Source organism: Gossypium arboreum, chromosome 11 (assembly GCF_025698485.1).
Source record: "Gossypium arboreum isolate Shixiya-1 chromosome 11, ASM2569848v2, whole genome shotgun sequence".
Lineage (NCBI taxonomy): Eukaryota > Viridiplantae > Streptophyta > Magnoliopsida > Malvales > Malvaceae > Gossypium > Gossypium arboreum.
Window position 1 is genome coordinate 35,890,758 of NC_069080.1, and position 24,085 is coordinate 35,914,842.

The 24,085-nt window shown below is 37.5% G+C and overlaps 1 non-coding gene across 1 annotated transcript; it reads right to left on the reverse strand.

The window, feature by feature from the left end:
• Window positions 1–20,489: 20,489 nt before the first annotated feature.
• On the reverse strand, window positions 20,490–20,596 carry LOC128284905 (small nucleolar RNA R71). Its single transcript, XR_008275324.1, has one exon. It is a non-coding gene; the product is annotated as a small nucleolar RNA R71 (small nucleolar RNA).
• Window positions 20,597–24,085: the final 3,489 nt, after the last annotated feature.

The following is a 24,085-nucleotide window of genomic DNA, read 5'->3' on the forward strand; positions in this document are numbered from 1 at the left end:
TTTATTTCACTCTTCCTTGGGCATACCATCCCTTTCGAATATGCACATCTCATCATATATAATAGGCGAGATAAATTCTCGCTTGATAGTGACCTCTTATGATCATAGGTACATTACATATTTTACGACTTTCCACATTGACCAAATGCACAATAATCATAGAACAGTCTTATTGCTTTACTCACATGTGCATCACATAACGACCTTGTGATTTAGTCTAAATCAAACTTAAATATAATCTCAAAATACATACGACCAACTTAACGCATTGAACGTATTTATTACCAATTGTCTTTGTGAAGTCGCATAATCTTACGCTTTACTTGAATCTTCAGCAAAACCTTTAGTTCGGGCTTACCGGACAAAATCTCCTACGTAGTCAGCGGGTCTTTAGAGCTCGGATATAGTACGAGCACAAAGCCTACGGACATTAATCAGTGATAATATTCTCGCATGAAGCCTGCGGGGTTTTAACTCGGATATAGTACTGACACAAATGCCCTTCGGGACTTATCACATTTATACACTTTCACATCCATCACGTTGGCCACTCGGCCCTATCACATATATACACTTTCACATTCATCACATTGGCCATTCGGCCTTATCACATATATACACACTTTCACATTCATCACATCGGCCATTAGGCCTTATCACATATATATACACTTTCACATTCATCACATCAGCCATTAGGCCTTATCACATATATACACACTTTCACATTCATCACATCGGCCATTAGGCCTTATCACATATATATACACTTTCACATTCATCACATCGGCCATTCGGCCTTATCTCATATATATACACATTCACATTCATCACATAAAATCCTAAATCAAAATATAAATTTTCATGTATTCACATCACAATTATTCAAATATACTTCACATACCACATATACTATCATGTACAGACTTGGTCTTGGCTGAATCTACATCAATCATTTTCCAATGAATAATTCAATTTCACGCCATACTATCATTTCATATTCGAATACTCATAAACTTACAATTTCACAAATTTTAATATCAAAGATCCATCTAACACTCATATATCATTTTACAATATCACGAATTAGAATTCAAGTATGGGTTTAATCAATAGCTTTTGAGCAACTAAAACAAGTTTTATCCATGTTTACAACAAAATCACATATTCACTACGAGCTGTTTTCCTGAGCAATGGTCACTAAATTATTTATAACCGGAGCTACAAGGCTCCAAATCACTTGCTGTTACTTTTCCCTGAATATAGACTCGTATATCTTCCATCCATAAATTTTTAAGAATTTTAGGTTTGGCCAATCAATACCAGATTTTTCTTAAAGCTTCCCCTGTTTCACTGTTTGACTAATCTGACCAGTCTTCACTACGAATCAAAATTCTCATTGTACAGAATTCAAAGTATGTTCTATTTGATTTCATTTGAAACTAGACTCATTAAGGAGTCTAAGCATATAAATTTTATCTTGTAACCATTTTTTTACAAATTATAGTGATTTTCTTAAAATAGAACAGGGATTTGAGTCATTCGACACTGTCTCACACAACTTTAAATATCTTTCTATAGGAGATTTCTTTGCTTACGGTCTCTTTTATAAGAAACTAGACTAATTAAGCTTTGATTTCATATTTTATTCAGCCTATAATTCCACACCAAACATTTATAGTGATTTTCTAAAATCACGTTACTGCTGCTGTCCTGAGCAAATTATTACAATTTGCTCTTAAATTTCAAGTCCAAACACTTAGGAACTTACCATTTGAGTTTAAGACATATCATGGCCACATCATATCTTATTAAATCAACTCATTATGTCCTATTATAATTGAATTTACTCAACATTTAATCACTTAAAACTTGCCTCGGATGTGGTCGAATGATTTCGTGACAATTCGATCACTTTTTCCTTCCTTATCCAACTTTGGTCCTCTAAGCTCTTGAGCTAATTCAAACAAATTTAACTTATTAAAGTCTCATTATGCTAGCTTATGGCGAATATGACAAGGAGTTTGATAGGTCATATGGCCACCTTTAGCTCAAACACAAAATGGTCATACGCATTTTTAATCACATTGAGCAATTTAATACAATTAATCTAACATTTCCTCATGTGCACCTTTATGACCGAATACATGCAACACCAAGCTATCTATTCATTCATGTGTGCATCTTATTTAAGCATGTATATCCACAATCAATTCATCATATAAATATCTATGATTTCACTCAAATAATCTCATTACAACACATGGTGCTCCAACCATTATTTAAATTCAAAGCTCGGCTAGTACACATATATACACTAGCAATCAATTACTAACATTTGCACTTCATCTTAATAGCTAGCTTAGCAAACCTTAATTTAACACATAATTCATACATATCACATTCCAAGCATTCACTCAACTCTATCACTTAAAACACACACATTACTCAATAACTTCATAGTTCAAATTCGCAACTACACCACTAATATTCAAAATCATATTCGCCTTAGTACTCCCTTGTTAGCCGATTTTTCTTCATTTAACAACTAAAATATAATAAACCACAACATTTAAATTCATCTCATTCTTCTCCCATTTGACCGAATGAACATTTATCAAATGAAAATTCAACTAAACAACAACATCTTTCTTTCTAAAATGTATATACACTCACACGGCAACTTTCAATTTATACTTTTCAACCATGAACTCTACTCATTCAAACATCATTTAAGCCACTTAACAATTAATTAACATCTTTCAAAAAAACTTATCAAAATGACACCAATTTAGCACTTGCGGATGGACATTTGTCTATTGATGCATGAAATTAAACCATGGGTTAAATAAGCTATGCACTTATCAATCTAATCTCATAGTCAATTAAAAGAAAATCACAATGCATACCTTAAACTAGGATAGCCATGGCCGACTACCTTGGTTTTCCTCTTCAATATTCCCTTTTCCCACATTCGGCAATCAAGAAGAAGGATGAGCATGCATTTTTTGTTTCCTTTTTGTTATCTTTCTTCAACTCACGGCAATGGAGGGGGAACATGGATGAGACAACTTTGTTTTCATCACCCCTCCCTTTTCATTTCTTTATTACTAACCTTTTATTTTATTGTTTCCTACATACCACATTAACACAAGTGTTTATAATATGGTTAATCCCATAGCATGGCCAGCCACTAGTTCATCTTTTGGGTATTTTGTCATGCAAGGACAACATTTTCTAAGATGCATCAATAGGCCACTTTAACATTTGCCTAGCACATTTCTAAATTTTCTCACACAAATCCTATTTAGCAAAATTCACTTACAATTAACAAAATTCAAACATGAAATTTTTACACATGCCTATATACATATAATAAGCATCAAATATAATGGTTAATTATTTTTTTATGACTCGGTTTTGTGGTCCCGAAACCACTTTTCGACTAGGGTCACTTTAGGGGTGTCACAATCCTTGCCTTATGAACTCACCAATGCCATGCCTTGGCATGGTCTTACATGGGACCTTTGCCTTATAGTAACTTATGAATGCCATGTCTTGACATGGTCTTACATGATTTCCTTGCCTTAGAAACCTTACCAATTGCCATGCCTTGGCATGGTCTTCCATGGTATCCTTAAACCCTAATGTCATGACATTTGTATCCTACACATTCCTAAGGTTCAACCGAGACTTTCTGAAATTACTTCTCCGTCAATTCATGCTTGAGTCTTCTTTGAATAATTTCATAAAATAAATATACACATGCTGGAAATTAACAAAATTAACATAAAATAATAGAATATTGCATTTACTTGCCACAAACTTACCCCGAAACAAAATACGATCAACTATATCGATTTAGTCCACTATCTTTTTCTTTCCCCGGTCTAACGTTGGATTTTGTTCTTCTTGATCTATAATAAGAAAATTTAGCTTATTTAATACTCACATTTATTAAAACAGTCCTTGACCCAAACTTTGGCAAAATTACAATTTTGCCCCTAAACTTTTACATATTTACACTTTTTCCCCAAGGCTCGAAAATTAAACTTGTATATATATAAATATATATATATAGTATATATACTTTTATAATGGATCTCTTTTCACCGGGATCCAATCCCGGAGGAGATCTTTCATGGCAGTCCCATCCAACTTCGGGTCTTATTCTATCTATCGTTGGAATAATCGATGAGGGCCCTCACGGAGATAGCCATGTGAGACGTAAGAAGTGGTTCCCGGTCTTTTCTTATGTTTTATGACATGCTGATCATTTTTCCCTTTTATGACAACATCTAATTCTCACTCTAACATGTACTTATGACTATTAGGTATTTTTACCGATTAAGCCCTTTTACTCGTTTTCACTTACAACTGAGTAGCACAAGTTGTCTAACATAATTTAAAACCTCATATTCTATCATACAACACCAAAATACACAAATTTAACCTATGGGTATTTTTCCAAATATGAACCCTAGGTTGAATTATTGCTAGAATAAGCTTAATCAAGTTATCGGGACTCCAAAAACGTAAAGAACATTAAAAATGGGGCTTGGAATCGCTTAGGAGCTTGGAAGCTTGGAATAAACCCTAGCTATGGAGAAACCTTTAAATTTCAGCATAATGAAGAAGATGGACAAAAATTGGCTTTTAATTTTGTTTTTAATTCATTTTAATAACTAAATGACCAAAATGCCCTTAATTAAACTATGGTGTTTTATTTTCCTTTAGGTATTTTTCTCCAAACTAGTATAATGGTCTAATTACTATCCAAGGACCTCCACTTTAAAAACCCATTACTCACAAGTACTTAATACCTTTTTGAACTAGAACACACATTTTACAACTTTTGCAATATAGTCATAAATATCAAATTAGACTCTCTATCGATAAAATTTCTAAACGAAATTTTCACACAATCATGCAATCATGCCATAGACCTTAAAATGAAAATAAAATAAAATTTTATACCTCGAATTTGTGTTTTAGAACCACTATTCCATTTAGGCCCTATTTTGGGATGTTATATACGTACCAATATCCACCTCGGAAGCGTCTTCGTCCTCTCGGCGACGTGCTACATAGACCAACGCTGGTTGTCTCACCTTAGCATGACCAGCACCTCTGCCAAGTGCTCCACGGTCCAAATCATTTCCACCCCTGGCCTGACCATGGCCTCTGGGTGACTGCTGACCACCCGTCGATGGCTGAGCACCACATTGACCCACTACTGGCACTCGACCCAATATTCTAGGGCAATCCCTGATCCTATGCTCCATAGACCCACAAGCTAAACAAGCTCCCATCCTCTTCCAACACTCGCCTCCATGGCTTCTCCCACAATCGGCACAATGTGGCACCTCTAGATTAACAGCAGGGCGCCCTGCTCTAACTAGCCCATTATTTCTGGCCCTTACCCTAGGCCTCTGTTCAACACCAGGAGTCTCAGCCTCCCTCTTGTTCTTACCCCTTTCTTTTTCCCGATTCAGGAGCTCCACGCGCTTTACCTCCTCCGCTATCTTTGCTTTCTCTACCAACTCCAAGAAAACTCGCTCCCTTTGTGGAGCTATCAATTCCCTGAGGCTATCTCTAATTCCATCCTCAAACCTAACGCAACACTCATAGTCCGTTGCCACCATAACTCTTGCATACCTACTAAGGCATAGAAATTCTGCCTCATACTCCGCTACAGATTTGTTTCCCTGGGTCAAGTTCAGGAACTCCTTCCTTCTAGCGTCCACGTAACTCGCACCTACATACTTCCCCTGAAATGCCACATTGAAGAACTCCTACATAACCTGCTCAGGTTGGGTGCCCTCTTTCACTATTAGCCACCACTGGTAAGCTTTTTCCCTAAGTAGTGACACCACCCCTTTCAGCTTTTGTTCATGTGAACAGTCCAAATCCACTATTATCCTTTTCGTGGCCTCCAACAAGTATTCAACCACATTAGGAACCACACCAGCCACACCCCTAAAGATCACAGCCCTATTTGCATGAAATCACTCCGGAATGGACCCCCGATTCCCCGTACCATTATTGGGTCCAATGACCCTTTCCAAAATCCTTAGTAGAATATCATATGTATGAAGCAGAGTATCATATGTATGAAGCAGATATGTGTGTCATATCCATAAAACTTACATTCAACACATAGGGGTATTTTGGTCATCTTCACCCTTAGGGGTATTTCGGTAATTTTTCCATTATTACGGTTTTCACTTATCTTGGCTCGTTAACAAATCCCGTGAGCTAAGATGAACGAATACTATGCACCAGGTAGGATTCTAGAGAAGAGAAGGTGAGTCATTAAGACCACTTAAGTACTAAGCTCTCCATAGATCCAATCCTAGACATGCATATACCTGTTGCCACACCTTAACCCTATGACTTGTCCATGGTCGCATTAAATTAATTAAGTTTTATGTAGTCATTATGTGACAGTCCTAAAGTGACCCTAGCCGGAAAGCGATTTAGGGACCGCTAAACCGAGTCACTAAATTATTTGAGAATGATAGTTACTGTCTAAATATGTAAATATGCATGTGTGAAAATTCCCTAATTGAATTTTGCTTAATTGTAGGTGAATTTTAGTGACTAGGACTTATGTGAGAAAATTAGAAATGTGCTAGGCAAATGTAAAGTGGCCTATTAGTGCATGTGATCAAAGGGGTGGACTTGCATGTCAAATTCCCCTTTTTTATTTGCTAATGGCCGGCCATGACAAGGATGATGGGCAAAGGAAACATGTCTCAAACATGTTATGCTAGTGATGTATGTAGGAAACAATAAAATAAAAGCTAGTAATAAAGAAATGGAAAAAAAAAAAGATGAGTGTGTGCATGCCCTTCCCCCTCCCCATTTTGTCGTGAATTGAACAAAGAAAAACAAAAAAAAGTGCTCATCCTTTCTCATTTTTTTTCAATTGCCGTGAGTGAGGGAGAGGGGGGGTTTGGAGAAGCTTGGCCATGCTTGCAACTAGATTGAGGTATGTTTGATGTTTCCTTAAGATTCATGCATGTTTTAGTTGTTAGTTTGAAACCTACCTAGCCCATGGCTTAGATTTCTTTGCTATTTGATGGAGATGAAGTTCGGCCATGGAGGTTGTCTTTCTTGGTTGGTGTTTTGATGTTGTTGTGATGAAGCATGAAGAGAAGTGAGATGAATGTTTAATAAAAGGAGATTTTTAGATCATTGAAGTTCTTGTTGTTATGTGTGTATGTGCATGAGTATTAAGCCATGCTATAGAATCTATGTGCAAAATGATAAATGCTTGGTACATTCGGCTATATGGGTTAATGAAATTGCTTAAGTTAATGTGCATACTTTAACCTAAGTGTTGAGAAGTATTCGGGTAAGAGAGTTAAGAGGTGGGTGTTGCCGATTTTTAGAATTAGATTTTGGGAGTGGCTATAATGGGCATTAGGATGGTGAACTGAAGAAATATTAAGTAGATGATATAATTGAAGGGTGAAGTGGCTAATACGGACTTTTAATTTAATTATGTCAAGGCCGAATGTATCATGAAGTGAATGAAAATGCCAAATTGTGCTTATATGTATATTCGGCCAAGGAAGCATGATATGAAGCTTGATAGGCTTGAGAGATGTATGACCGAATGAGCTATAGGTCATGTATGGGTTAATTTTATGCATATGTGTGTGTGTGGCATTAGTAGTTAATGGCATTCGACATTATTTAACTAAAATTGGAAATGAATACTTAAAAGTTAAATAGGTCGCCCTAGTGACCGAATGTGTTAAAAACTAATATATGGACAAGTGATACGAATGAATTGGTTTTGAAATGTATATGGCTGCCGTATGTGTGTGTTTGACTGAGAAGTAAATTTGTTTGATTTAGCTCAAGAGCTTAAAGGATCAAAGTTGGACAAGGGGAAAGAAAAAGTAATTGAATAGCCGTCGAAGACGTTCGACAACATCCGAGGTAAGTCATTAAGCATATTTGGTATTGATTAAATGATTGTAATACCTATGCAATTGTGTTTAATGAGATGAAATGTATACAAATGTATGTGTATGAAAATATGATATTGTTGAATGTAAAGAGGTAGTGAATGTGTAGAGTGTTGGTTTGGCACTAAGTGTGCGGGCACTAAGTGTGCGGGCAATAAGTGTGCGTGGTGACGAGAATTGGCACTAAGTGTGCAAGCTTGAAATGTATGGCACTAAGTGTGCAAACTTAAATCACATGGCACTAAGTGTGCGAGATCGATTATTAAGCACTACGTGTGCGAATTTAATATATATGTTCGATCGGTTACTTACATGGAGGGTGTGACCTTATCGAGTTGATCATGGACAGCGGAAAGAGTAAGTACCTTGAGCTCATGGCGAATAGGCGCTATGTTCATGCTCGGGGTTGAGCTTGGTAAGCTTTAGATCTATGTGATGATTAAACTTGCAGTCATGTAAATAAGGTATCATGGGATAGACGAAAGTTCGTTTGTTTGCATGATTGTGGTGAAAATGAGTTGATATATGGAAATTGCCTCAAATATCTTATTGAATAGAATATGAAATGTGAATGTATGACTTGGTATGAGATTTAACCGAAAGGTTTAAGGAACTATGGTATAGTTCGATATGGATGGAACAATTAGCCTCGTTTCATTGTTTCACTTTGTGATAAATTTTGCTAATGGATAATTGTGGAGTGCTTATGACTTACTGAGTTATAAACTCACTCGGTGTTTTCTTGTCACCCATTTTAGGTCTCTTGGACTCATCTCTTTTGTGTGCTCGGAACCGTCAACGAAGTCATCACACCGGCAAGCAATCTTTGGTATTGTCTTCTTAGTCGATCTAGGAGAACATTTGGCATGTATAAGCTCTTTGTTTTGTGAAATTTTGGGTTGTAAACTTTAAGCCATGCGAATATCTATGTGGTCGGTTGAGTGGGGTTTTAAAACTTATAGTCGTGAGTCCTAGAAACCTTAATTTTGATAAGGTGGTCACAATTTGTGTTATGTATGATGGATTATTAGTAAGGCCAAGGAAAATTCATGAAATAGGCATAGTCTATTGCAGTAACTGTTGCGGACAGCAGCAGTGATGTGAGATCGAAAAATCACTAAAAATAGTAGAAGTGGAATTAAATGCTAAAAAAAATTACGTAATCGAAGCTTGATGGGTCTATTTTCATGTGGATGAAACGAAACGACCATATGAGCTGTAATCTTAAGAGATATTCAAGTTTTCGCGAAACGGGGCCAGAACGGTTTCTGGATCCCCTGTTCCGACTTTGAAAATCCATTATAAATTAACCAGAGAGAATTAGAAGTCATACCCTATATGTGAAGATTCCTTTGTGAGTCTAGTTTCTTTACAAACAAATGGCATGAGTGTTGGAGCTTTGTACAGGAAGATATCCAAGTCGTAACACACAAAGGTCAGTGTAGTCAAACCCTGAAACAGGGGAGACTTTATCTAATAAACTGTACTAATTGGCTCGACCAAAAATTCTAGAAAAAAATGTGTAAATGGGATTATGAGTCTAGTTTCAGGAAAAATTTATGGAACTGGTTTTCGAGTTCTGGAACTCGAGATATGATTTTTAAGGAGACAGTGACGCAGTTAGCTAGCCTGCCTGGAACAGCAAAACAAAAAAAAAAGAGATTATAAAGGGGGAAATAAGTGAAGTAAGTTCGGTAACACCTCGTGTTCAACTCCGGTGACGGTCACGGATTTGGGGTGTTACAATTTGATTGGTATCAGAGCTATGGTTTAGTCGGTTCTAGGACTACCATAGCGCGTGTGAGTCTAGCTATACATGCCATAATGTTCGTGCTTAATAATGTGATGACTTCTGACGGTTGAAATTTTTGTTTTGATTAGCAAATGGAACCCGGGGTAGAGAGACCCTTAGCGGATGACGTTGAAAGTGTAGCGGCTGCTCCTGCGCAAGGGACACCGCCTGTTGAACCTCGGTCATCCGCGAATAATCAAGATGAAGGGCGAAACAAGCCTTCTTCACCATGATGAATGAGTGGGTCGCATAATATGCCCGAACCAATCCATTGTCGACCATTCCGAGTATAAATAATCCACCGAGAGCCCGTAATGCCATCGATTCATCGATCACGTAAGGGTGAGTAAACCACACGTGGACTTGATTAGGAAGCGGGGCGAGGAGTTCAAGGCCATAGTTCTTGATGATGCCGAAAGGAAAGAATTCGGCTTGATAACACCATTCGGTGTTTGATGAACTATCATGCACACCTGATGAATGTCTTAAGTGTGCTATATCTTTGTTGCGAGACTCAGCCTACTATTGGTGGATGACCTTGATTTCCATAGTCCCAAAGGAACAAGTTACTTGGGATTTCTTTCAAACGGAATTTCGAAAGAAATATATTAGTCAACGGTTCATCGATCAAAAGCGTAAGGAATTCTTGGAGCTCAAGCAAGGCCGTACGATAGTATCTGAATACGAACACGAGTTCGTAAGACTTAGTCGGTATGCTCGGGAGTGTGTGGCTGATGAGGTGGCTATGTGCAAAAGATTTGAAGAAGGATTGAATGAAGATTTAAAGTTACTGGTGGGTATTTTGGAGATAAAAGAATTTGTAACACTAGTTGAACGAGCTTGCAAGGCGGAGGAACTTGGGAGGGAGAAGAAGAAGGCTGAATTTGAAGCTAGAGGCGTCGTAAGAGATCGGCGGTAAAGCTCCATTTTAACTGTAAAGAAGTTCGAGGAAGACACAAATAAGTCAAGGACATTGCGGGAGTTTCCATTAGAGCACGACCATCGATGGACTCACGAGCTACTTGATTTGCTAGTGTGGGCAATAATCGTCAAGAAAAGCCTGAATGCCCCCAATGTGGAAGGCGACACATAGGTGAATGTTGGGGTAAGCACGCTATGAGGGCTCATTACGGATGTGGTTCGAAGGACCACTTCATTAGAGATTGCACGGAGCTAGATGAGAAAAATAAGATGCAAGGTGCGAGACCTAGTGGAATGACAGCTAGAGGTAGACCCCCGAGAATTTTAGGAGGTAGGAGTGGTAATCAGAGAGGGGCCTCTGATACGGTGGTTCGATCCGAGACCCGTGCTCCTGCTAGAGCATATGCCATCCGCGCACGAGAGGAGGCATCCTTCCCTGACGTTATCAGTGGTACTTTTACTCTCTTTGATACTAGTGTGATTGCATTGATTGACCCTGGCTCTACTCATTCATATGTATGTGAAACCTTAGCATCCAGTAAGACTCTACCTGTTGAGTCTACTGAGTTCGTAATTCGAGTGTCAAACCCTTTGGGTCAATACGTACTCGTTGATAAAGTGTGCAAGAGATGCCCCCTAATAATTCGAGAATCCTGTTTTCCGGTCGATCTGATGCTTTTGCCGTTTGATGAATTTGATGTGATTCTTGGTATGGATTGGCTGACCGTACATGAGGCAGTGGTGAACTGCAAAAAGAAAACCATTTATTTGAGGAGTGCAAATAATGAGATAGTCAAGTTGAGTCTACTGGATTTAAAGGGAGCGTCGATAATATCTTCAATGACCACTCGAAACATGTGAAAAGGGGTGTGAAACATACCTTGCGTATGTGCTTGGTAGCAAAGAGACGGAAGGAAACTTGAATCGGTACCGATGGTGCGTGAGTATTCGAGATGTTTTTCACGAGGAGTTCTGGGATTGCCACCGGTTCGAGAAGTGGAATTGACATCGAAGTTGTACCGGTACTACGCCCATCTCAATAGCCCGTATCGTATGGCATTAGCGGAATTAAAGGAATTGAAGGTTCAATTCCAAGAATTGACGGATAGAGGTCTCGCTCGACCGAGCTTTTCTCCATGGGGCGCACCAGTGTTGTTTGTGAAGAAGAAGGATGGAACCATGAGATTGTGCATCGACTATCGTCAGTTGAATAAAGTGACGATAAAGAATAAATATCCGTTGCCACGTATTGACGATTTGTTTGATCAATTAAAGTGAGCCTTAGTGTTTTCAAAGATAGATTTGAGATCGGGTTACTATCAGTTGAGGTTCGAGACTCGGACATACCCAAAGCGCTTTTAGAGCGAGTACGGTCACTACTGAATTCTTAGTGATCTTTGTTTGGGCTCACTAATGCCCTACGGTATTTATGGATTTAATGAATCAATTTTCAGGCCATACTTGATCGGTTCGTAGTTGTGTTTATCGATGACATTTTGGTCTATTCGAGAGATGAAACCGAACATCTTTGAACACCGAGGCTAGTGTTGCAAATTTTACGAGATAAGCAGTTATACGCAAAGTTTAGTAAGTGCGAATTTTGGTTGAGAGAGGTTAGCTTTTTAGGGCACGTGGTGTCTGCATTGGGTGTCAGGGTGGACCCGAACAAAATTTCGGCCATAGTCGATTGGAAACCTCCAAGGAATGTTACGAAAGTTAGGAGCTTTTTGGGGCTTGCCGGATACTATCTACAGTTTGTAAAGGGTTTTTCGATGATAGCTGCACCGTTGACAAAACTACTTCAAAAAGATGTTAAGTTCGAGTGGTCGAACTATTTGTCAAGAAAGTTTCGATCGATTGAAAACTTGTTTAACCGAGGCCCCAGTGCTAGTACAGCCGGAGTCCGGTAAAGAGTTTGTCATTTACAGTGACGCATCCTTGCTTGGGCTAGGTTGTGTATTGATGCAAGAGGGTCGAGTTGTGGCTTCCGCGTCGAGACAACTAAAGCCGCATGAGAGAAACTATCCGACCCATGACCTTGAATTAGCAGCCATAGTGTTCGCCTTGAAAATATGGCGACATTACTTGTTTGGAGAAAGGTGTCATATTTATTCGGACCACAAGAGTCTTAAATATTTGATGACTCAAAGAGATCTAAACCTGCGACAAAGACGTTGGCTTGAGTTGTTGAAAGACTATGAACTTGTCAGTGATTATCACCCGGGAAAGGCCAACGTGGTGGCTGATGCTTTAAGTCGTAAAGCACTATTTGCATTGAGAGCGATGGACGCTCACCTATCCGTTTCACCCGATGAGGTGCTAGTAGTTGAATTAGAGGCCAAACCGTCATTGATTCATCAAATACTTGAATCTCAGAAGGTCGACGCTGAATTGGTCGCTAAATGAGATGAATGTGTTTCGAATGAGGAATCGGAATTTCAGATTGACGACAATGATTGCTTGACGTTCAAGGGTCGATTATGTATTCCAAGGAATTGAGAACTTGTTTCGATGATTTTGAGCGAGGCTTCTGATGAGTCGAATGTCGATCCACCGGGTAGTACTAAAATGTACAATGACACGAAATGCCAATTTTGGTGGCTCGGTATGAAACGAGACATTTGAATTTGTTTCAAAGTGTTTGATATGTCAACAAGTGAAAGCGAACATCAAGTGCCATCGAGATTACTTGACCAATCATGATACCGAATGGAAATGGGATCGAGTAACAATGGACTTTGTGTGCGGGTTACCGTTGACTTAGAATAAGAAAGACTCGATGCGGGTCATTGTTGATAGATGACCAAGTCGCTCATTTATCCTGTCCGCACGGATTTTTCACTTGATAAATTGGCGAATTATCGTCTCCCAAATTGTTCGATTGCATGGGGTACCTATTTCTATCGTGTCGGATAGAGACCCAAGATTTACATCGCGGTTTTGGAAGAAATTACAAGAGGCTTTGGGTACCAAGCTGCATTTTAGCACTGCTTTTCATCCCCAAACAGATGGTCAATCCGAACGGATAATTCAAATCCTCGAGGATATGTTGAGATGTTGCATCCTTGAGTTTAGTGGTTCATGGGAACGGTATTTACCTTTGATTGAATTCGCTTATAACAATAGTTTTCAATCAAGTATTAAGATGGCGCCTTATGAGGCTTTATACGGTCGTAAATGCCGTACCCCATTATTCTGGATCGAACTTAGTGAAAATAAAGTCTTCGGGGTTGATTTGATTAAGGATGCCGAGCAGAAAGTTCGAGTAATTCGTGAAAGTTTGAAAGCTGCTTCGGATCGCCAAAGGTCGTACGCAGATTTGAAAAGAAAAGACATTGAATATCAGGTTGGAGACAAGGTATTTCTCAAAGTCTCACCCTGGAAGAAGATGCTTAGATTTGGCCGTAAGGGCAAATTGAGTCCGAGGTTCATCGGACCGTATGAAGTATCCGAACGAGTTGGACCAGTCGCATACCGATTAATTTTACCCCCTGAGCTCGAAAAGATTCACAACGTTTTTCATGTCTCGATGCTTCAACGATATAGGTCTGACCCGTCGCATGTAATCACACCATCTGAGATTGAGATTCAACCTAATTTGAGTTATGAAGAAGAGCCGATTCGCATTCTGATACGTGAAGTAAAAGAGTTGCGAAATAAGAAAATCCCATTAGTGAAGGTGTTGTGGCATAAACACGGAATTGAAGAAGCCACTTGGGAACTTGAGGACTCTATGAAAGAGCGATACCCGAGCCTATTTACCGATAAGATTTTCGGGGACGAAAATTTCTTAAGTGGGGGAGAGTTGTGACAGTCCTAAAGTGACCCTAGCCGGAAAGCAGTTTCGGGACCGCTAAACCGAGTCACTAAATTATTTGAGAATGATAGTTACTGTCTAAATATGTGAATATACATGTGTGAAAATTCCCTAATTGAATTTTGCTTAATTGTAGGTGAATTTTAGTGACTAGGACTTATGTGAGAAAATTAGAAATGTGCTAGGCAAATGTAAAGTGGCCTATTAGTGCATGTGATCAAAGGGGTGGACTTGCATGTCAAATTCCCCTTTTTTATTTGCTAATGGCCGGCCATGACAAGGATGATGGGCAAAGGAAACATGTCTCAAACATGTTATGCTAGTGATGTATGTAGGAAACAATAAAATAAAAGCTAGTAATAAAGAAATGGAAAAAAAAGATGAGTGTGTGGATGCCCTTTCCCCCATTTTGCCGTGAATTGAACAAGAAAAACAAAAAAAGTGCTCATCCTTTCTCATTTTTTTTCAATTGCCGTGAGTGAGGGAGAGGGGGTTTGGAGAAGCTTGGCCATGCTTGCAACTAGATTGAGGTATGTTTGATGTTTCCTTAAGATTCATGCATGTTTTAGTTGTTAGTTTGAAACCTACCTAGCCCATGGCTTAGATTTCTTTGCTATTTGATGGAGATGAAGTTCGGCCATGGAGGTTGTCTTTCTTGGTTGGTGTTTTGATGTTGTTGTGATGAAGCATGAAGAGAAGTGAGATGAATGTTTAATAAAAGGAGATTTTTAGATCATTGAAGTTCTTGTTGTTATGTGTGTATGTGCATGAGTATTCGGCCATGCTATAGAATCTATGTGCAAAATGATAAATGCTTGGTACATTCGGCTATATGGGTTAATGAAATTGCTTAAGTTAATGTGCATACTTTAACCTAAGTGTTGAGAAGTATTCGGGTAAGAGAGTTAAGAGGTGGGTGTTGCCGATTTTTAGAATTAGATTTTGGGAGTGGCTATAATGGGCATTAAGATGGTGAACTTAAGAAATATTAAGTAGATGATATAATTGAAGGGTGAAGTGGCTAATAGGGACTTTTAATGAAATTATGTCAAGGCCGAATGTATCATGAAGTGAATGAAAATGCCAAATTGTGCTTATATGTATATTCGGCCAAGGAAGCATGATATGAAGCTTGATAGGCTTGAGAGATGTATGACCGAATGAGCTATAGGTCATGTATGGGTTAATTTTATGCATATGTGTGTGTGGCATTAGTAGTTAATGGCATTGGCATTATTTAACTAAAATTGGAAATGAATACTTAAAAGTTAAATAGGTCGCCCTAGTGACCGAATGTGTTAAAAACTAATATATGGACAAGTGATACGAATGAATTGGTTTTGAAATGTATATGGTGCCGTATGTGTGTGTTTGGTGAGAAGTAAATTTGTTTGATTTAGCTCAAGAGCTTAAAGGATCAAAGTTGGACAAGGGAAAGAAAAAGTAATTGAATAGCCGTCGAAGGCGTTCGACAACATCCGAGGTAAGTCATTAAGCATATTTGGTATTGATTAAATGATTGTAATACCTATGCAATTGTGTTTAATTAGATGAAATGTATACAAATGTATGTGTATGAAAATATGATATTGTTGAATGTAAAGAGGTAGTGAATGTGTAGAGTGTTCGGTTTCGGCACTAAGTGTGCGGGCACTAAGTGTGCGGGCAATAAGTGTGCGTGGTGACGAGAATTGGCACTAAGTGTGCAAGCTTGAAATGTATGGCACTAAGTGTGCAAACTTAAATCACATGGCACTAAGTGTGCGAGATCGATTATTAAGCACTACGTGTGCGAATTTAATATATATGTTCGATCGGTTACTTACATGGAGGGTGTGACCTTATCGAGTTGATCATGGACAGCGGAAAGAGTAAGTACCTTGAGCTCATGGCGAATAGGCGCTATGTTCATGCTCGGGGTTGAGCTTGGTAAGCTTTAAATCTATGTGATGATTAAACTTGCAGTCATGTAAATAAGGTATCATGGGATAGACGAAAGTTCGTTTGTTTGCATGATTGTGGTGAAAATGAGTTGATATATGGAAATTGCCTCAAATATCTTATTGAATAGAATATGAAATGTGAATGTATGACTTGGTATGAGATTTAACCGAAAGGTCTAAGGAACTATGGTATAGTTCGATATGGATGGAACAATTAGCCTCGTTTCATTGTTTCACTTTGTGATAAATTTTGCTAATGGATAATTGTGGAGTGCTTATGACTTACTGAGTTATAAACTCACTCGGTGTTTTCTTGTCACCCATTTTAGGTCTCTTGGACTCGTCTCTTTTGTGTGCTCGGAACCGTCAACGAAGTCATCACACCGGCGAGCAATCTTTGGTATTCTCTTCTTAGTCGATCTAGGAGAACATTTGGCATGTATAAGCTCTTTGTTTTGTGAAATTTTGGGTTGTAAACTTTAAGCCATGCGAATATGGCCTATGTGGTCGGTTGAGTGGGGTTTTAAAACTTATAGTCGCGAGTCCTAGAAATCTTAATTTTGATAAGGTGGTCACAATTTGTGTTATGTATGATGGATTATTAGTAAGGCCAAGGAAAATTCATGAAATAGGCATAGTCTATTGCAGTAACTGTTGCGGACAGCAGCAGTGATGTGAGATCGAAAAAACACTAAAAATAGTAGAAGTGGAATTAAATGCTAAAAAAAATTATGTAATCGAAGCTTGATGGGTCTATTTTCATGTGGATGAAACAAAACGACCATATGAGCTGTAATCTTAAGAGATATTCAAGTTTTCGCGAAACGGGGCCAGAACAGTTTCTGGATCCCCTGTTCCAACTTTGAAAATCCATTATAAATTAACCAGAGAGAATTAGAAGTCATGCCCTATATGTGCAGATTCCTTTGTGAGTCTAGTTTCTTTACAAACAAACGACATGAGTGTTGGAGCCCTGTACAGGAAGATATCCAAGTCGTAACGCACAAAGGTCAGTGTAGTCGAACCCTGAAACAGGGGAGACTTTAACTAATAAACTGTACTAATTGGCTTGACCAAAAATTCTAGAAAAAAATGTGTAAATGGGATTATGATTCTAGTTTCAGGAAAAATTTACGGAACTGGTTTTCAAGTTCTGGACCTCGAGATATGATTTTTAAGGTGACAGTGACGCAGTTAGCTAGCCTGCCTGGAACAGCAAAACAAAAAAAAAAAAGAGATTATAAAGGGGGAAATAAGTGAAGTAAGTTCGGTAACACCTCGTGTTCAACTCCAGTGACGGTCATGGATTTGGGGTGTTACACATCATATACTAGAACCAAAACCCCTTACAAAGCCCAGACAAATTCACATGCCTATATATGGCCCATTAAACCCAATTATATTCACATAGACCATTAGGCCCAAATCACATTTATATCTCCCTTTAGGCCCAAATCACATATATGTTGCCCATTAGGCCCAAATCACATTATATTCATGCTCACATAAGAATTCCTATCACATAGCATCAATGATCAATTTTTGGCCTATTGTGGGCCCAACAGCCCATCGGGCCTATTAAGCCTATTCTGGCCTGGTTGGCCAATTCACAGCCCAAGTCCATGGAGTCGCCAATGGGCCTCAAATAACCTATCGATTTTCTCCTCACGAGTGTTCGCGTACTCACAAGACTACTGTAGCCAAACTTTCAGCTTTTCGGCATTTCAGCTTTTACCGATTTACTTGTGTGCGCAGTGTATGTACACACCTGGTAAGCAAGCGTGCTGCGATTCCCTTAGTCACCAACCTACAAACGATATCAACCTTTAATTAATCACATGCTTAATACATATTTTACCCAAAAATTGAAACCTCACCTTAACCTTACCTTGAATACCAATCCCTAATAGCTTTTCCTTGATCACGTACTCCCTAGATCTGCATTAATATTACTCATTAAAAAAAAATACTAATGGACTAACATCCAACATAATTCACCCCCTTATCTCACTTAAGACCATTCGGCCAACCTTAGCCAATAAGAGAGGAATACTTACCAAAACCGCAAAACACCCAAGGAGCAATTCGACAGAGAGCTAAAATCTGAGATCCGATACTAATTCCGTACCAAAGTTGATTAAAAAGAGTGAGGGAGGGGAGTAATCAGTATTAACAATACTAGCCGAAAAAGAAATAAGGTACTTACCCCAAAAGAGTAATCGACCCAAGGGAGATTTGGCTTTTCGGCTTTCAAACTAATATGGTGAATAAGGTTTATTTGGCACATATTAAAGAATAAGGGTAGAAGAAGGAATCGGCTAACCCAAAGGGTAAATCAAAAGAGATCTGAGGAGAGAAAGAATGGCAAAAGAATCAGTTAGCAAAGATGGAAAAGCCAATCGGCACTAAAAAAAATGAAGAATTTGGCATTAGCCTAGGATCCCAAATTCAGCACATATTTATAGCCTTTAGCCAAATTGCCTGACCCTCAATTACCAATTCAGCTCAATCACTTCCCCCTTCTCATCTCCTCATTTTTCTCCCTGATAACTCCCGAATCTATTTCCTAAATTTTCTCTTCTGAACACTCCCCTTAGAGTCCATCTTCACGCCACTTCCAACCTTCTAGAAGGCCAAAATTAAACTTCTAAAATACTAAGCTAGGATTCAATCCTCGGATCTCCTTGCTAGCCACTAACGCCACTCCATACACCCTAAATGGTGTCACTTAGCCACTTCACCAAATGGCTTTTTGTTGCCATTTTCCCCTATCTTTTTTTAAAAGCCCAACTACTTCCAACCCTGATTCTTTTACTAATTAAATTAAAATTTTTCCACCACAAAACTCGAACACAAAACTTCCAACAAACCTAGGCACTTCAAATTCCTTAAACCCTTAAAGCCAACATGTCTTTCGGCATTTTCTTACTCACTTAAAAATTTTATGAGACCCAAAGCCCAATTCATCTAGGCCCAAAATTCAGGGAGTTACATAACAAGTGAAGTCTAGGTGGATTTTTCCTTGGGTATTGTCTTAATCAATCGAGTTTTCCCAAAAGCTTTTTCCCAATTTTCTCTCTGTGCACCCTTAGTTTATTTAATTAGTTTAGATAAACAAACCCCTTAATTTTTAGGCTAGATAATGAAAAGAAAGCAATTACTAGTACTCTTGGTTCCTTTGGGTTCAACAAGCCGGTCTTGCTAAAGCTATACTACTGTTCGATAGGTACACTTGCCTTCATCATGATAATAGTTAGTTTCAAGAATGATTAATTATAAATTTTTAAAACCTGCCACGAGTATCACGTATAAAGTTTTTGGCACTACTTTCGGGGGACTAGGATATTAGGAACACTCAATTTTTATTAATTTAGCCGTTTTACTTTATTTTCAATTTAAAATTTTTTTTCTAAGTTTCTTTTTTATTCGCTTCTGGCAGGTTTTTTTTAGTGTATGACTAGAAGAAACCCGTTGGGACCATTACTTTTTTCTAGTGAGATCGATCGCACAGCTCATAAAAATCGAAGAGAAATAAGGCAAAACTTAAGATACATAGAGGAAGAGCAAGAGGATGATATTCAAACCACAACCGAGGAGATGGCTAAAAATTAGGAAAATCAGCTACCTCCTGTGATTGCTGCTGACCCAGTAAATCAGAATACTGCTCCTCGCACTATGTATGATTATGCTAAACTGAATTTAACAAGAATTGAGTCAAGTATAGTTAGGTCTGATATTGCTACAAATAATTTTGAACTGAAATTTAACACTATTCAAATGATACAGCAATTTGTTCAGTTTGATGGTTTGCAGGATGAGGATCCAAACAATCACTTGGCAAATATTCTGGAGTTTTGCGACACATTTAAAATCAATGGCATTTCTGAAAACGCCATACGCCTTCAGTTGTTTCCCTTTTCACTAGGAACAAAGCTAAACAGTGGTTGAACTCATTACCACGAGGGTCAATCACTACTTGGGAACAAATGACCAAAAAGTTTTTACTTAAATATTTTTCACCGACTAAAGCAGTTAATTTGAGGAATGACATCTCTTCTTTTGTGCAGATGGATCTACAAACACTCTATTATGCATGGGAGAGATATAAGGATCTTTTGAAAAGGTGCCCCCACCATGGGTTACCACTTTGGCCACAGGTTCAAACGTTCTACAACGGTGTGAACCCCTCAACGAGGCAACTTATCAATGCAGCCGCCAGTGGAACTTTGAATAACAAAACATCTAAAGCGGCTTTCGAATTTATTGAAGAAATGTAACTGAATAACTATCAGTGGCAAGTTATGGGGACAAAGCCGACGAAAGCGGCTGGTGTTTTCAACCTCGATGCGATTACTATGCTATCTAACTAGGTAGAACTCTTAAATAAAAAGATTGATGATTTGTGTGGTCCTACTCAGGTACATCCAGTTATAAGGTGCGATTCAAATGAAGGAGGAAAAAATGTAACATCTCTTACTCGTGTTTGACGCCAGAACAGTGTACGAGGCATTACCGGACTTAATCACTAATCATCGTGTAAAAATTGATTCATAATTTCACTCTAATTTAAAACTTTTTCAAACACATTCAAGCTGTCCCTTAAAAATAGCTTACAAGGCCCATATCATGCTTTAATTCAACCACACACATAGGCAAGCATGCACATTCAAAAATTGCATCATTTAATTAATAACATAATCAAGACTATCTACATTAAATGACTTTATACAATAGAGACCTTCAAATAACATAGGTCAGTACTTTAAGCCAATTCCTAGCAACTTAATAACAATTAAACGAGTCTCCATACATGCCAAAGACTTAAAATACTTTAAAACCTTTATATATCGATCAATAGTTTGATAGTGTGATTTAACCTCCGGCGACCTCCAACCCGAGCTAACATCTGCGACACTATAGGAAAAAGGAAAGGAAGAGAGTAAGCATTATAGCTTAGTAAGTAAGTATGTAAATATTAATAAACAATAGATTATCATATTTTAAACAAAGTCACAATTCCCGGAATATTACCATCACAAACACACATACTTTCACTATTACAATCATAAACAGGATCAAAATAAGCTATCTAGCAGAGTACCAGCAACTAAATTATTTATTTATGGAGCTACAGAACTCCAAATTACAAACTGTTAATTTTCCTTGAAACTAGATTCACATGTATACTTACCATAAAATTTTTAGAATTTTTGGTCCAGCCAATTAGTACAGTTTATTCATTGAAGTTACCCCTATTTCACTGTTTAACTGTTCTGACCACTCTTCACTACGAATCAATTTTCTCCTCGTACAAAATTCAAAAGATGTTCTTGTTTATTTCATTTGAAACTAGACTCATTAAGTATTTCAAACATATAAATTATATCCCCTAATTATTTTTGTACAATTTTTAATGATTTTTCCAAGCCTATACTTTGCTTGCTCTGTTTCTTTTATACGAAGATAGACTCATTAAGCATTAATTTAATATCTCATTCAGCCTCTAATTAAATTCTTACTATTTTTGGTGATTTTTCAAAGTCACGTCACTGCTACTGTCCAAAACAGTTTTATTGCTAATTCACTCTTTCACACTTTCTTTGTATTAACATCATTTGAACATACATATCACAAATCATTTTCACCACATTTCATACATCACAAGTATAGGCTCATGATTACAAGGTCACCATAAAATCATCCTCATGTATAACTTAATTGTTTATAACCTTACAACATCCCGGTCACTTAATGAACACATCATTCACATAACCAAGTTCTTGCACTTATTCATCACAAAACTCACAAAGCAGTACATAGTAAGTCTCCCGTTGAACACTTCGAATCAATTCTCGATACTTGGTGGTTTCAGCACATAGCTCCACCCATCATATAGTTTGGCTTTCTTGTACACATGGTGAACACTTAGTACCACCCATGTGACCTAGCCAGCTTATCTCGTAGCTCTCTTGTCTACATGGTGTCCTTCACCTGGAGCCACGCATGCGACCTAGCTACATATATTCTGTAGCTCTCTTGTCTACATGGTGTACACATAGTATCACCCATGCGACCTAGCTACATCATAATGTCTTGTAGCTCTCTTGTACACATGATGTGCACTCAGCACCATACATGTGACCTAGCTACATACTATCTGTATCATCCAATCTTTCTGAAGGTTCAACAGGGATTTCTCTCTCTTTTCCAACAATTTCACCAATCAAGTAATTATCAACAAACATATTTCCAATATTATTATAAAATATCATAATACAAGTAAATTTGATGTATTACTTACATATAAACTTACATCTCATTTAATATCAAGGCAACAATATTAAATTACACATTGTGTTATTAAAAATCATATGAACATACAATTGCTCATAATATCCATAATCATAAAATCACATTTATGTATGATAATTCAATGCACTTCATGTACCATAGACATATTTTTAAATCAATTCATAAACTTGGCACCATAAACATTTAATTTAACATAATTCAATTAATTCACTAAATTTAACTTTCAAATATAAATTACAACATTATTACAGTATTATTATCATGCGAACTTACATACTTTCTCATTTCCATGTCGAATTTATATTGAACATTTAAATCATCATAATTATACTTACTTTCAACACCTCGGCAATCATAGTAAATATATCAATTTTACATTGAAACATGCATAAATTAATGCTTATTATACATATGAACTCACCTCGATACTAAAACATTTATTTTACCAACTTTCCTTATTTTCAATTTTTCTCTCATTCTAGATTCAAATCTCATTTTCCGGGATCAAAAACATCATATTTTACTTATTTAATTAATGTACTATTCAAAATAGTCATTAACTCAAACTTTGGAAAAATTACAATTTTGCCCCTAAACTTTTGCATATTTACACTTTTGCCCCTAGGCTCGGGAATTAAACTTCATCCCTTATTCTTATGTTTTATGACATGCTGATCATTTTTTCCTTCTATGGAAACATCAAATTCTCACTCTAACACATAGTTATGAACAATAATAACTTTTACCGATTAAGCCATTTTACTCATTTTTGCTTAAAACCGCTTAGCAAAAGTTGTTTAACATAATTTCATCCTTCATATTCTACCATAAAATATCAAAATAAACACATTTCACCTATGGGTATTTTCCAAATATGAACCCTAGCTTAAGTTATTGCTAGAATAAGCTTAATCAAGTTACCGGGATTCCAAAATCGTAAAGAACTTGAAAAACGGGGCTAGAATGGACTTACTATTGAGCTTGGAAAGCTTGAAAACCCTAGCCATGGCTTCCCCCATGTTAATTTCAGCCTCCATGAAAAAGATGAGTCAATTTTGGCTTTATTTTCCCTTTTTATTTCTTTTAATTACCAAATGACTAAAATGCCCTTAAGGCCTTTCTTTAAAATTTTGTCCTATTAATGCCCATTTTTGTCCAAACAAAATATAATGGTATAATTACCATTTAAGGACCTCCTCTTTAAACCCCCATTTCCATCAAGTACTTATGAATTAGAACACATATTTTGCAACTTTTGCAATTTAGTCCTAAAAGTCCAATTAAGCACTTTATCAGTAAAATTACTTAACGATATTTT